This window comes from Bombina bombina, chromosome 1 (genome assembly GCF_027579735.1).
Source record: "Bombina bombina isolate aBomBom1 chromosome 1, aBomBom1.pri, whole genome shotgun sequence".
NCBI classification, from domain to species: Eukaryota; Metazoa; Chordata; class Amphibia; order Anura; family Bombinatoridae; genus Bombina; species Bombina bombina.
The window spans coordinates 614,663,934-614,680,605 of NC_069499.1; positions in this window are offsets into that span (position 1 = coordinate 614,663,934).

The following is a 16,672-nucleotide window of genomic DNA, read 5'->3' on the forward strand; positions in this document are numbered from 1 at the left end:
CCGATGCTCTCTCCTGTTTGATCCTGGCAATCAATCGAGGAAGCATCGGGAATGGTGGAAACACATAAGCCATGTTGAAGGCCCAAGATGCTGTCAGAGCATCTATCAGAACTGCTCCCGGGTCTCTGGACCTGGATCCGTAGCAAGGAAGTTTGGCATTCTGGCGGGATGCCATGAGATCCAGATCTGGTTTGCCCCAACGCCGAAGTATTTGGGCAAAAACCTCCGGATGAAGTTCCCACTCCCCCGGATGAAAAGTCTGACGACTGAGAAAATCCGCTTCCCAGTTCTCCACGCCTGGGATGTGGATCGCTGATAGGTGGCAAGAGTGAGACTCTGCCCAGTGAATTATCTTTGAGACTTCCATCATCGCTAGGGAACTCCTTGTTCCTCCCTGATGGTTGATGTAAGCCACAGTCGTGATGTTGTCCGACTGAAACCTGATGAACCTCAGAGTTGCTAACTGAGGCCAAGCCAGAAGAGCGTTGAAAACTGCTCTTAATTCCAGAATATTTATGGGAAGGAGACTCTCCTCCTGAGACCATGATCCCTGAGTCTTCAGGGAGTTCCAGACAGCGCCCCAACCTATCAGGCTGGCGTCTGTTGTTACAATCGTCCAATCTGGCCTGCTGAAGGGCATCCCCTTGGACAGATGTGGCCGAGAAAGCCACCATAGAAGAGAATTTCTGGTCTCCTGATCCAGATTCAGCATAGGGGACAAATCTGAGTAATCCCCATTCCACTGACTTAGCATGCACAATTGCAGTGGTCTGAGATGCAGGCGTGCAAAGGGTACTATGTCCATTGCCGCTACCATTAAGCCTGTTACCTCCATGCATTGAGCCACTGACGGGTGTGGAATGGAATGAAGGACACGGCAAGCATTTAGAAGTTTTGTTAACCTGTCTTCTGTCAGGTAAATTTTCATTTCTACAGAATCTATAAGAGTCCCTAAGAAGGGAACTCTTGTGAGTGGCAATAGAGAACTCTTTCCTTCGTTCACTTTCCACCCATGAGACCTTAGAAATGCCAGTACAAACTCTGTATGAGACTTGGCAGTTTGGAGACTTGACGCTTGTATCAGAATGTCGTCTAGGTACGGAGCTACCGATATTCCTCGCGGTCTTAGTACCGCCAGAAGAGAACCCAGAACCTTTGTAAAGATTCTTGGAGCCGTAGCTAACCCGAAGGGAAGAGCTACAAACTGGTAATGCCTGTCTAGGAAGGCAAATCTTAGGTACCGGTAATGATCTTTGTGAATCGGTATGTGCAGGTAGGCATCCTTCAAATCCACTGTGGTCATGTACTGACCCTTTTGGATCATGGGTAAGATTGTCCGAAGAGTTTCCATTTTGAACGATGGAACTCTTAGGAATTTGTTTAGGATCTTTAAATCCAAGATTGGTCTGAAGGTTCCTTCCTTCTTGGGAACCACAAACAGATTTGAGTAAAACCCTTGTCCGTGCTCCGACCGCGGAACCGGGTGGATCACTCCCATTAGTAAAAGATCTTGTACACAGCGTAGAAACGCCTCTTTCTTTATCTGGTTTGTTGACAACCTTGAAAGATTGGGGGATTGGGGGCCCTCACTTCATGCTGTCTTAGGGGCAGCAGCAGGTTTTCTGGCCTGCTTGCCCTTGTTCCAGGTCTGGTTAGGTTTCCAGCCCTGTCTGAATCGAGCAACAGATCCTTCCTGTTTTGGAGCGGAGGAAGTTGATGCTGCTCCTGCCTTGAAGTTACGAAAGGCACGAAAATTAGACTGTCTAGCCCTTGGTTTGGCTCTGTCTTGAGGCAGGGCATGGCCCTTACCTCCAGTAATGTCAGCGATAATTTCTTTCAAACCAGGCCCGAATAATGTCTGCCCTTTGAAAGGTATGTTAAGCAATTTAGATTTAGAAGTCACATCGGCTGACCAGGATTTTAGCCACAGCGCTCTGCGCGCCTGAATGGCGAATCCGGAATTCTTAGCCGTAAGCTTAGTTAGATGTACTACGGCATCAGAAATAAATGAATTAGCTAGCTTAAGGGCTTTAAGCTTGTGTGTAATCTCATCCAATGGAGCTGTGTCAAGGGTCTCTTCCAGAGACTCAAACCAGAATGCCGCCGCAGCCGTGACAGGTGCAATGCATGCAAGGGGTTGCAATATAAAACCTTGTTGAACAAACATTTTCTTAAGGTAACCCTCTAATTTTTTATCCATTGGATCTGAAAAGGCACAGCTATCCTCCACTGGGATAGTGGTACGCTTAGCTAAAGTAGAAACTGCTCCCTCCACCTTAGGGACCGTCTGCCATAAGTCCCGTGTGGTGGCGTCTATTGGAAAAAAATTTCTAAACATAGGAGGGGGTGAGAAAGGCACACCGGGTCTATCCCACTCCTTGTTAACAATTTCTGTAAGTCTTTTAGGTATAGGAAAAACGTCAGTACACGTTGGTACCGCAAAATATTTATCCAACCTACATATTTTCTCTGGTATTGCAACCGTGTTACAATCATTCAGAGCCGCTAACACCTCCCCTAGTAACACGCGGAGGTTCTCAAGCTTAAATTTAAAATTTGAAATGTCTGAATCCAGTTTATTAGGATCAGATCCATCACCCACAGAATGAAGCTCTCCGTCTTCATGTTCTGCCAATTGTGACGCAGTATCAGACATGGCTCTAGTATTATCAGCGCACTCTGTTCTCACCCCAGAGTGGTCTTGTTTACCCCTAAGTTCTGGTAATTTAGATAAAACTTCAGTCATAACATTAGCCATGTCTTGCAAGGTGATTTGTAATGGCCGCCCTGATGTACTTGGCGTTACAATATCACGCACCTCCTGAGCGGGAGATGCAGGTACTGACACGTGAGGCAAGTTAGTCGGCATAACTTCCCCCTCGTCTGGTGAATTTTTATTAACATGTACAGATTGACTTTTATTTAAAGTAGCATCAATGCAATTAGTACATAAATTTCTATTGGGCTCCACATTGGCCTTTGAACATATTGCACAAAGAGATTCCTCTGTGTCAGACATGTTTAAACAAACTAGCAATTAGCCTAGCAAGCTTGGAAAATACTTTTCAAATAAATTTACAAGCAATATAAAAAACGTTACTGTGCCTTTAAGAAGCACACAAAAAACTGTCACAGTTGAAATAACAATGAACCGGATTAGTTATAGAAACCAAATTTTCACAGTAAATGCATTAAGTTAGCAAAGGATTGCACCCTCTAGCAAATGGATGATTAACCCCTTAATACCAAAAAACGGATAACAATTGAAAATATAAACGTTTTTATCACAGTCAAAGCACAGTCTCACAGGTCTGCTGTGAGTGATTACCTCCCTCAAAACTAGTTTTGGAGACCCCTGAGCTCTGTAGAGATGTCCTGGATCATGCAGGGAGAAAAAGGCAGACTGTGACTGAATTTCTACTGCGCAATAAAGCGCCAAAATAGGCCCCTCCCACTCATAATACAACAGTGGGGAAGCTCAGAAAACTGATTTTATTCAAAAACAAATGACAGCCATGTGGAAAATAATGCCCATAAAATTTTTCACCAAGTACCTCAGAGAGAAAAACGATTAACCTGCCAGTAAAACGTTTTAAATATAATATATGAAATGAAATTAAAAGCCTGTTGCTAGTCGCTATCACTGCAGAAAGGCTATAAGTTATATGTATACAGTATTTTCTTAGTGAAGTGCCATTCCCCAGAAATACTTTAGTGCCAACATACATACATATCAGCCTGATACCAGTTGCTACTACTGCATTTAAGGCTGTACTTACATTATATCGGTATTAGCTGTATTTTCTCAGTCAATTCCATTCCTTAGAAAATAATATACTGCAACATACCTCTTTGCAGGTGAACCCTGCCCGCTGTCCCCTGTTCTGAAGTTACCTCGCTCCTCAGAATGGCCGAGAACAGCAAATGGATCTTAGTTACGTCCGCTAAGATCATACACAAACTCAGGTAGATTCTTCTTCTAATGCTGCCTGAGAAAAAACAACACACTCCGGTGCCGTTTAAAATAACAAACTTTTGATTGAAGAAATAAAAACTAAGTTTTAATAACCACTGTCCTCTCACACATCCTATCTATTAGTTAGGTGCAAGAGAATGACTGGGTATGACGTAGAGGGGAGGAGCTATATAGCAGCTCTGCTTGGGTGATCCTCTTGCACTTCCTGTTAGGGAGGAGTTATAATCCCATAAGTAATGGATGACCCGTGGACTGACTACACTTAACAGGAGAAAAAGAGTTCTTTCTCCCCCCTCACAAGAGGTCCATTCCTAGGAACTCTGATAGACTCGGTAGAAATGAAAATATTTCTGACGGAAGTCAGAAAGTTAAAACTCTTAACTACTTGCCGAGCTCTTCATTCCATTCTTCGGCCATCTGTAGCTCAGTGCATGGAGATAATCGGATTAATGGTAGCGGCAATGGACATAGTCCCTTTTGCTCGGATACACCTCAGACCACTGCAACTATGCATGCTCAAACAGTGGAATGGGGATTATGCAGATTTGTCTCCTCAAATTCAGTTGGACCAGGAGACCAGTGATTCTCTTCGCTGGTGGTTGTCTCAGGATCACCTGTCTCAGGGAATATGTTTCCGCAGACCAGAGTGGATCATTGTAACGACCGACGCCAGTCTGTTAAGCTGGGGTGCGGTCTGGGACTCCCTGAAAGCTCAGGGCTTATGGTCTCGGGAAGAAACTCTTCTCCCGATAAACATTCTAGAACTGAGGGTGATATTCAACGCTCTTCAGGCATGGCCTCAACTAGCTGCGGCCAAATTCATCAGATTTCAGTTGGACAACATCACGACTGTAGCTTACGTCAATCATCAGGGGGGAACAAAGAGTTCCCTAGCAATGATGGAAGTAACCAAAATAATCAGGTGGGCGGAGGATCACTCCTGCCATCTCTCAGCAATTCACATCCCAGGAGTAGACAACTGGGAGGTGGATTTTCTAAGTCGTCAGACTTTTCACCCGGGGGAGTGGGAACTCCACCCGGAGGCATTTGCCCAGCTGGCCCAGCTTTGGGGCACTCCAGAATTGGATCTGATGGCGTCCCGTCAGAACACCAAACTTCCTTTCTACGGGTCCAGGTCCCGGGATCCCAAGGCGGTATTGATAGATGCTCTAGCAGCGCCTTGGTCCTTCAATCTGGCTTATGTTTTTCCACAGTTTCCTCTCCTCCCACGTCTGGTTGCCAGAATCAAGCAAGAGAAGGCTTCTGTGATTCTGATAGCGCCTGCGTGGCCACGCAGAATTTGGTATGCAGACCTAGTGGACATATCATCTGTCCCACCATGGACATTGCCATTGAGGCAGGATCTTCTGATACAGGGTCCGTTCAAGCATCCAAATTTAGTTTCTCCTCGTCTGACTGCTTGGAGATTGAACGCTTAATTCTATCAAAGCGTGGGTTCTCTGAGTCAGTTATAGATACTCTGATTCAGGCTAGAAAGCCTGTCACCAGGAAAATCTACCATAAGATACGGCGGAAATATCTTTGTTGGTGTGAATCCAAGGGTTAATCATGGAGTAAGATTAGGATTCCCAGGATATTGTCTTTTCTCCAAGAAGGATTGGAGAAAGGATTGTCAGCTAGTTCCTTAAAAGGACAAATATCTACTTTGTCTATCCTGTTACACAAGCGTCTGGCAGAGGTACCAGACGTTCAAGCGTTTGTTCAGGCTTTAGTCAGAATCAAGCCTGTCTATAAACCTGTGGCTCCGCCATGGAGTTTGAATCTAGTTCTTTCAGTTCTTCAAGGGGTTCCGTTTGAACCTTTACATTCCATAGACATTAAGTTGTTATCTTGGAAAGTTTTGTTTTTGATAGCTATCTCTTCTGCTAGAAGAGTTTCAGAATTATCTGCCTTACAGTGTGATTCACCTTACCTGGTGTCCCACGCAGATAAGGTAGTTTTGTGTACCAAGCCTGGTTTTCTTCCTAAAGTTGTTTCTAACAAGAATATTAACCAGGAAATAGTTGTTCCTTCTCTGTGTCCTAATCCATCGTCGAAGAAGGAACGTCTATTACACAATCTTGATGTAGTTCGTGCTTTAAAGTTCTTTTTACAAGCAACAAAGGATTTCAGACAAACATCTTCTTTGTTTGTTATCTATTCTGGTAAGAGGAGAGGTCAGAAAGCGACTGCTACCTCTCTTTCCTTTTGGCTGAAAAGCATCATCCGTTTGGCCTATGAGACTGCTGGCCAGCAGCCTCCTGAAAGAATTACTGCTCATTCTACTAGAGCAGTGGCTTCCACATGGGCTTTCAAAAATGAGGCTTCTGTTGAACAGATTTGTAAGGCAGCGACTTGGTCTTCACTGCATACTTTTGCCAAATTTTACAAATTCGATACTTTTGCTTCTTCGGAGGCTATTTTTGGGAGAAAGGTTCCTGTCTTGTTCCCTCCCTTCATTCGTGTCCTAAAGCTTTGGTATTGGTATCCCACAAGTAAAGGATGAATCCGTGGACTGGATACACCTTGCAAGAGAAAACAGAATTTATGCTTACCTGATAAATTACTTTCTCTTGCGGTGTATCCAGTCCACGGCCCGCCCTGACATTTAAGTCAGGTAAAAAAGTTTTTTGTTTAAACTACAGTCACCACTGCACCCTATGGTTTCTCCTTTTTCTTCCTAGCCTTTGGTCGAATGACTGGGGGGTGGAGCTAGAGGGGGAGCTATATGTACAGCTTTGCTGTGTGCTCTCTTTGCCACTTCCTGTAGGGAATGAGAATATCCCACAAGTAAAGGAGGAATCAGTGGACTGTATACACCGCAAGAGAAAGTAATTTATCAGGTAAGCATAAATTCTGTTTTTTTCCCTCATTATTACGGTAATCATGTATTTATGATAAGATTTTTAACTAAAAAAAGATTTTTTTATCTGGATTATTTATATACTTATAAGATTGTGGTAATTTTTTTTAATAGATGTCCATGAATATTTGTGTATGTTACATCTATCTGTCTAGCGCCATAATTTGTATTCATTGTAATAACATGACAAACCAGGTATTTTATACCTAAACAAGAATACTCTACACATCATTTCTTAGGCAGTTTTGTCATATAGATTACATTATGCTCACCCCCATGGACTTATTTATCAGTCAGCATTGAATGTTTAAAATGCATGTCTGTCAAAAGAGCTGAGATAGGTGGGCAGTCTACAGAGTCTTAGATCCAAGGTGATCAAAGAGAAAAAAAAATAGTATTAATATAATAGTGTTGATAATACAAAACTAGGGAGTAGGTAATAAAGGGATTATCCATCTCTTTAAGCAATAAAAATGTTGGTGTGCACCCTCCCTTTAAACATGTATATTTCTCTTGTAAGGTGTATCCAGTCCACGGATTCATCCATTACTTGTGGGATATTCTCATTCCCAACAGGAAGCTGCAAGAGGATCACCCACAGCAGAGCTGTCTATATAGCTCCTCCCCTAACTGCCACCTCCCAGTCATTCTCTTGCAGCTCTCAACAAGGGAAGCAGCTAGAGAGATGTGGTGCATTAATGTAGTTTATCTTCAATCAAAAGATTGTTATTTTCAAATGGTACCGGAGTTGTACTATTTTAGCCTCAGGCAGAAAGTTGAAGAAGAGTCTGCCTGTGGTCTTTGATGATCTTAGCAGGTTGTAACTAAGATCCATTGCTGTTCTCACACATAACTGAAGAGATGGGTAACTTCAGCTGGGGGAATAGCGTGCAGGGTCTCCTGCTCTGAGCTATGTGCAGTTTTAAATTTTTCTAGAGAAATGATAAGCTAGAAAATGCTGACAATACCAGATTTATTTAAGGTAAGCCTGATTACAGTGATTTAATAACGACTGGTATCATGCTTGCTGTAAAGGGTAATATTTTTATTATTTACTCACATTACTGAATAGATATAACGTTTGCTTGATGTATATAAACGTTTATTACAATTTGGTGATAAAACTTTATTCTGGGGCCCAGTTTTCCACATGGCTGACTAGATTTTGCCTAGAGAGAGTTTTTTAAGGCCCTCTCACTGTGAGTACAGGTTGGGAGGGGCCTATTTTCCATTAGTTTTTGCAGCTTGAGTTATCCAGCTTCCCTGAAGGAGTCCCCTGAACATACAGGGAGTGTAGAATTATTAGGCAAATGAGTATTTTGACCACATCATCCTCTTTATGCATGTTGTCTTACTCCAAGCTGTATAGGCTCGAAAGCCTACTACCAATTAAGCATATTAGGTGATGTGCATCTCTGTAATTAGAAGGGGTGTGGTCTAATGACATCAACACCCTATATCAGGTGTGCATAATTATTAGGCAACTTCCTTTCCTTTGGCAAAATGGGTCAAAAGAAGGACTTGAGAGGCTCAGAAAAGTCAAAAATAGTGAGATATCTTGCAGAGGGATGCAGCACTCTTAAAATTGCAAAGCTTCTGAAGCGTGATCATCGAACAATCAAGCGTTTCATTCAAAATAGTCAACAGGGTCGCAAGAAGCGTGTGGAAAAACCAAGGCGCAAAATAACTGCCCATGAACTGAGAAAAGTCAAGCGTGCAGCTGCCAAGATGCCACTTGCCACCAGTTTGGCCATATTTCAGATCTGCAACATCACTGGAGTGCCCAAAAGCACAAGGTGTGCAATACTCAGAGACATGGCAAAAGTAAGAAAGGCTGAAAGACGACCACCACTGAACAAGACACACAAGCTGAAACGTCAAGACTGGGCCAAGAATATCTCAAGACTGATTTTTCTAAGGTTTTATGGACTGATGAAATGAGTGAGTCTTGATGGGCCAGATGGATGGGCCCGTGGCTGGATTGGTAAAGGGCAGAGAGCTCCAGTCCGACTCAGATGCCAGCAAGGTGAAGGTGGAGTACTGGTTTGGGCTGGTATCATCAAAGATGAGCTTGTGGGGCCTTTTCGGGTTGAGGATGGAGTCAAGCTCAACTCCCAGTCCTACTGCCAGTTTCTGGAAGACACCTTCTTCAAGCAGTGGTACAGGAAGAAGTCTGCATCCTTCAAGAAAAACATGATTTTCATGCAGGACAATGCTCCATCACACGCGTCCAAGTACTCCACAGCGTGGCTGGCAAGAAAGGGTATAAAAGAAGAAAATCTAATGACATGGCCTCCTTGGTCACCTGATCTGAACCCCATTGAGAACCTGTGGTCCATCATCAAATGTGAGATTTACAAGGAGGGAAAACAGTACACCTCTCTGAACAGTGTCTGGGAGGCTGTGGTTGCTGCTGCACGCAATGTTGATGGTGAACAGATCAAAACACTGACAGAATCCATGGATGGCAGGCTTTTGAGTGTCCTTGCAAAGAAAGGTGGCTATATTGGTCACTGATTTGTTTTTGTTTTGTTTTTGAATGTCAGAAATGTATATTTGTGAATGTTGAGATGTTATATTGGTTTCACTGGTAAAAATAAATAATTGAAATGGGTATATATTTGTTTTTTGTTAAGTTGCCTAATAATTATACACAGTAATAGTCACCTGCACACACAGATATCCCCCTAAAATAGCTAAAACTAAAAACAAACTAAAAACTACTTCCAAAAATATTCAGCTTCGATATTAATTAGTTTTTTGGGTTCATTGAGAACATGGTTGTTGTTCAATAATAAAATTAATCCTCAAAAATACAACTTGCCTAATAATTCTGCACTCCCTGTATAGGACCTCTCTAAGGGGTTTTTTGTGCCTTCCAAAGTCGTCGTATGGGCAGTAGAGCTGTGGCAGTTTGTTGTGACTGTTTAAAAACGTTTATATCTGTTTTTTTTATCCGGTTTTGAAACTAAGGGGTTAATCATCCATTTGCAAGTGGGTGCAATGCTCTCTCAGCCTATTATACACACTGTAAAAATTTCGTAAGATTTACTGCTTTTTTCACTGTTTTAGCAGTTTCTGTGATTGTTTTTTTCTCTTAAAGGCACAGTACCGTTTTTATTTTTTGCTTTTTTCACAGTTATTAAAGTGTTTTCCAAGCTTGCTGGTCTCATTACTAGTCTGTTTAAACATGTCTGACATAGAGGAAACTCATTGTTCATTATGTTTAGAAGCCATTGTGGAACCCCCTCTTAGAATGTGTACCAAATGCACTGATTTTACTATAGATTACAAAGACCATTTTCTGGCTTTAAAAAATTTATCACCAGAAGAAATTGACAAGGAGGAGGTTATGCCATCTAACTCTCCCCACGTGTCAGATCCTATAAATCCCACTCAGGGGACGCCAAGTACATCTAGCCCGCCCATTGCGTATACCTTGCAAGACATGGAGGCAGTTATGAATCATACCCTTACAGAGGTATTATCTAAACTGCCAGGATTGCAAGGAAAGCGAGACAGCTGTGGGACTAGAATAAATACAGAGCTCTCTGACGCTTTAGTAGCTATCTCTGATACACCCTCACAATATAATGAAGCTGAAGCAGGGGAGCTTCAATCTGTGGGTGATTTTTCTGATTCAGGGAAGATACTTCAATCTGATTCTGATATGTCTACATTTAAAATTAAGCTTGAACACCTCCGCGTATTGCTCAGGGAGGTTTTAGCAACTCTGGACGACTGTGACACTATTGTAGTCCCAGAGAAATTATGTAGATTGGATAAATACTATGCAGTACCTACTTCACTGATGTTTTTCCAATCCCTAAAAGGTTTTCTGAAATTATTACTAAGGAATGGGATAGACCAGGTGTACCATTCTCTCCCCCTCCTGTTTTTAAAAAGATGTTTCCTATAGACGCCGCTACACGGGACTTATGGCAGATGGTCCCTAAGGTGGAGGGAGCAGCTTCTACTCTAGCTAAGCGTACCACTATCCCTGTTGAGGACAGTTGTGCTTTTCTAGGTCCAATGGATAAATAATTAGAGGGTTACCTTAAGAAAATTTTTATTCAACAAGGTTTTATTCTCCAGCCTCTTGCATGCATTGCCCCAGTCACTGCTGCCACGGCTTTCTGGTTTGAGTCCCTAGAGGAGGCTCTACAAGTTGAAACCCCATTGGAAGATATTATTTACAAGCTTAGGGCCCTTAAGCTAGCCAATTCATTTGTTTCTGACGCCGTTGTTCATTTAACTAAGCTAACGGCTAAAAATTCAGGTTTTGCTATTCAGGCGCGTAGGGCGCTATGGCTTAAATCCTGGTCAGCTGACGTGACTTCAAAGTCTAAACTTCTCAACATTCCCTTCAAAGGACAGATCCTATTCGGGCCTGGACTGAAGGAGATCATTTCTGACATCACTGGAGGAAAAGGTCACGCCCTTCCTCAAGACAGGTACAACAAATTAAGGACCAAACAGTCTAGTTTTCGGCCCTTTCGAAACTTCAAGAGTGGCGCAGCTTCAACTTCCTCTAACACAAAACAAGGGGAACTTTTGCCCAGTCTAAGCCGGTCTGGAGACCTAACCAGGCTTGGAACAAGGGGAAACAGGCCAAGAAGCCTGCTGCTGCCTCTAAGACAGCATGAAGGAGCAGCCCCCGATCCGGAAACGGATCTAGTAGGGGGCAGACTCTCTCTCTTCGCCCAGGCTTGGTCAAGAGATGTCCAGGATCCCTGGGTATTGGAAATTGTCTCCAAGGGTTATCTTCTGGAATTCAAAACCTCTCCCCCAAAAGGGAGATTTCATCTCTCACTTTTATCTGCAAACCAGATAAAGAGAGAAGCATTCTTACATTGTGTTCAAGACCTCCTAGTTATGGGAGTGATCCACCCAGTTCCGCAAGAGGAACAGGGACAGGGCTTTTATTCAAATCTGTTTGTTGTTCCCAAGAAAGAGGGAACATTCAGACCAATCTTAGATCTCAAGATCTTAAACAAATTTCTCAGAGTCCCATCCTTCAAGATGGAGACTATTCGAGCCATCCTTCCTATGATCCAGGAGGGTCAATACAGGCACTACCAGTTTGTGGCTCTTCCCTTCGGGTTGGCCACGGCACCAAGAATCTTTACAAAGGTTCTAGGGTCCCTTCTAGCGGTCCTAAGGCCGCGGGCTATAGCAGTAGCCCCTTACTCAGACGACATTCTGATACAGGCGTCGACTTTTCAAGTTGCCAGGTCTCACACGGACATTGTTCTGGCATTTCTGAGATCGCATGGATGGAAAGTGAATGAAGAAAAAAGTTCTCTATCCCCTCTCACAAGAGTTTCCTTCCTAGGAACTCTGATAGATTCTGTAGAAATGAAGATTTACCTGACAGAGGCCAGGTTGTCAAAACTTCTAAATTCCTGCCGTGTTCTTTATTCTACTTCTCGCCCTTCAGTGGCTCAGTGTATGGACGTAATCGGCTTAATGGTAGCGGCAATGGACATAGTGCCGTTTGCCCGCCTACATCTCAGATCGCTGCAACTCTGCATGCTCAGTCAGTGGAATCGGGATTACACAGATTTGTCCCTCCCCTCTACTAAATCCGGATCAAGAGACCAGGGATTCTCTTCTCTGGTGGTTATCTCGGGTCCATCAGTCCAAGGGTATGACCTTCCGCAGGCCAGATTGGACAATAGTAACGACAGATGCCAGCCTTCTGGGCTGGGGTGCAGTCTGGAACTCCTTGAAGGCTCAGGGCTTGTGGACTCAGGAGGAGACACTCCTTCCGATAAACATTCTGGAACTAAGAGCGATATTCAATGCTCTTCAGGCTTGGCCTCAGCTAGCTGCGGTCAGGTTCATCAGATTTCAGTCGGACAACATCACGACTGTAGCTTACATCAATCATCAAGGGGGAACAAGGAGTTCCCTAGCAATGTTGGAGGTTTCAAAAATAATTCTATGGGCAGAGGTTCACTCTTGCCATCTATCAGCTATCCATATCCCAGGAGTAGAGAACTGGGAGGCGGATTTTCTAAGTCGACAGACTTTTCATCCGGGGGAGTGGGAACTCCATCCGGAGGTGTTTTCACAGTTGATTTAACTTTGGGGCAAACCAGAACTAGATCTCATGGCGTCTCGTCAGAACGCCAAGCTTCCTTGTTATGGGTTCAGGTCCAGGGATCCCAAGGCAGCACAGATAGATGCTCTAGCAGCACTTTGGTCTTTCAACCTGGCTTATGTGTTTCCACCGTTTCCTCTGCTCCCTCGTCTGATTGCCAAGATCAAGCAGGAGAGAGCTTCGGTGATTTTGATAGCTCCTGCGTGGCCACGCAGGACTTGGCGCAGATCTGATGGACATCTCATCCTTTCCACCTTGGACTCTGCTACTGAGGCAGGACCTTCTACTTCAAGGTCCCTTCAAACATCCAATTATAATTTCTCTGCGTCTGACTGCTTGGAGATTGAACGCTTGATTTTGTCAAAACGTGTTTTTTCCGAGTCGGTCATTGATACCTTAATTCAGGCTCGAAAGCCTGTCACCAGGAAAATCTATCATAAGATATGGTGTAAATATCTTCATTGGTGTGAATCCAATGTTTACTCATGGAGTAAAGTCAGGATTCCCAGGATATTGTCTTTTCTCCAAGAAGGATTGGAGAAGGGATTGTCAGCTGGTTCCTTAAAGGGACAGATTTCTGCTCTGTCTATTCTTTTGCACAAGTGTCTGGCGGATGTTCCAGACGTTCAGGCGTTTTGTCAGGCTTTAGTTAGAATCAAGCCTGTGTTTAAACCTGTTGCTCCGCCATGGAGTTTAAATTTAGTTCTTAAAGTTCTTCAAGGGGTTCCGTTTGAACCTCTGCATTCCATAGATATCAAGCTTTTATCTTGGAAAGTTCTGTTCTTGGTAGCTATCTCTTCGGCTCGAAGAGTTTCAGAGTTATCTGCCTTGCAGTGTGATTCCCCTTATCTGATCTTCCATGCAGATAAGGTAGTTTTGCGTACCAAACCTGGGTTTCTTCCTAAGGTGGTATCCAATAAGAATATCAATCAAGAGATTGTTGTTCCGTCACTGTGTCCTAATCCTTCTTCAAAGAAGGAACGTCTATTACACAATCTTGACGTGGTTCATGCTTTAAAGTTTTATTTACAAGCTACTAAAGATTTTCGTCAAACATCTGCATTGTTTGTTGTCTACTCTGGACAGAGGAAAGGCCAAAAGGCTTCAGCAACTTCTCTTTCTTTTTGGTTAAGAAGTATAATCCGCTTAGCTTATGAGACTGCTGGCCAGCAGCCTCCTGTAAGAATTACAGCTCATTCCACTAGAGCGGTGGCTTCCACATGGGCCTTTAAAAATGAGGCTTCTGTTGAATAGATTTGTAAGGCGGCGACTTGGTCTTCGCTTCATACTTTTTCTAAATTCTACAAATTTGATACTTTTGCTTCTTCGGAGGCTATTTTTGGGAGAAAGGTCTTACAGGCAGTGGTGCCTTCCGTTTAAGCGCCTGCCTTGTCCCTCCCTTCATCCATGTCCTATATCTTTGGTATTGGTATCCGACAAGTAATGGATGAATCCGTGGACTGGATACACCTTACAAGAGAAAACAAAATTTATGCTTACCTGATAAATTTCTTTCTCTTGTGGTGTATCCAGTCCACGGCCCGCCCTGTCATTTTAAGGCAGGTGTTTTTTAATTTTTAAACTACAGTCACCACTGCACCCTATAGTTTCTCCTTTCTCTTGCTTGTCTTCGGTCGAATGACTGGGAGGTGGCAGTTAGGGGAGGAGCTATATAGACAGCTCTGCTGTGGGTGATCCTCTTGCACCTTCCTGTTGGGAAGGAGAATATCCCACAAGTAATGGATGAATCCGTGGACTGGATACACCACAAGAGAAATAAATTTATCAGATAAGCATAAATTTTGTTTTTTTAAATTTTCTCCCAGTCCACTGCTAATTAAAGACTATAATTTAAATTGTGTTTGTGTGCGAGTATACGCACATCTATACATATAAATGTGTGTGCATAACTCCCACACACCCTAAAATAGATATATATTGCAAAAACAAACCTTTACTGAAAGGCAATTGAAAGCAATCACATCCACTGTATTTGTTTTTTATCTTTTGAATTTGGATTTTAAATTAAAGGGATAGTCCAGTCAAAAATAAACTGATTCAGATAGGGCATGTAATTTAAAACAATTTTCCAATTTACTTTTATACTCAATTTTGCTGTGTTCTCTTGGTATTCTTAGTTGAAAGCTAAACCTAGGTAGGCTCATATGCTAATTTCTTAGTCCTTGAAGGCCGCCTCTTATCTGAATGAATTTTTACTTTTTTCACAACTAGAGGGCGTTAGTTCATGTGTGTCATATAGATAACATTGTGCTCATGTCCGTGGAAATGCCGTCCGTGGAGTCAGCACTGATTGGTTAAAATGCAAGTCTGTCAAAAGAAATAAAATAAGGGGGCAGTCTGCAGAGGCTTAGATACAAGGTAATCACAGAAGTAAAAAGTGTATTAATATAACTGTGTTGGTTATGCAAAACTGGGGAATGGATTATCTATCTTTTTAAACAATAAAAATTCTGGAGTAGACTGTCCCTTTAATATTTATCGCTTTAGAACACCTTTCATAAAAGGTGTTATTAATAATTATGTTTTGTGTTTTATTGGCACTTACAATGAAGGTAAAATGTAAATGACCTCTTTTAGACATATCACTCGTACGAACAGCAGCTTACAATAACTAAAAGAATAAAGAAACAATGTATTAATGTAAAGCTTGAATACATTTATATATTACTTATTATTTTAATATAAAAAGAACAACCCAATATGCAGCCCTACACTACTAACCCCAAAGCACACTAACAACACTACAGTAAACAAAATAAAAATAACAACCACACAATAGTTAAATGTAACAAAGTAAATAAACCATTATCCAAAAGTACACAACAAATGAACCCCTTTATGCCGTTAGGATGTTCTATGCGGTCCTAACAGCGCTGGTCTTTAACTCTGTTAGGATAGCATAGAAAATCCTACTATATACAGCGTGCTGCCGCTTCCCCCTTTCATATAGGCAAGGATCGCCCTGGGGGGCGGGCAAAGCAGCGCAGGCAGTCCCCCATGATCCGACCCCGGCATTCAAATCACGAGATTGAATCGTCAATTGCATAATTTTATTTTTTTACTAATAGTGTTTACATCGGAACGTCTTTCTGATGTGAACACTATATCATCGGCAGGAACCTCTTTTTCATCCAACTGATCTTCATGGTTTCTGGCAGCACACTAATATTTTTTCAGCCAGTTCCCCCTTTTATAGGGGTGTTCTGGCATTTCTATTGGCTGATTATTTAAAAAAAAAAAAAAAAAACGGCTAATAAAAGGATTTCTATGTTTTTTATGTTCAAAACACTGCCCTCCATGTTAGATACACCTTTCAGTGGCGATAATTTCCAGTGGGTGAAATGTAGTTGATGTACAGTGAAAATAAGCTTTTATGTGCATTATTTGAAGTATTCTATACACAGTCTATGTTGTGTAGGAACACTTCATATTGCAGATGAGTGGCAATGTGGGTGGAGTTTTGCTGAAGATCTCTATTGTTTCCTATGGGCAGGGGTCAAGTCGAGCAGGAACGCATGGGAACGGAGTTCCTGAACTAAGTACCCCCTGTACAGAGAACAGACAAACTTCAGTAAACACTGCTGCTTGGTGGGAGGAGCTGGAGCACAGTCTGGTTAGAGGGATAGTGATGGGATCTAGTAATGGGCAGTAGCACTTCCTACAATACACTAAATGTAGCCTGTCAGCGGCCCTGTTGTGTGATCAC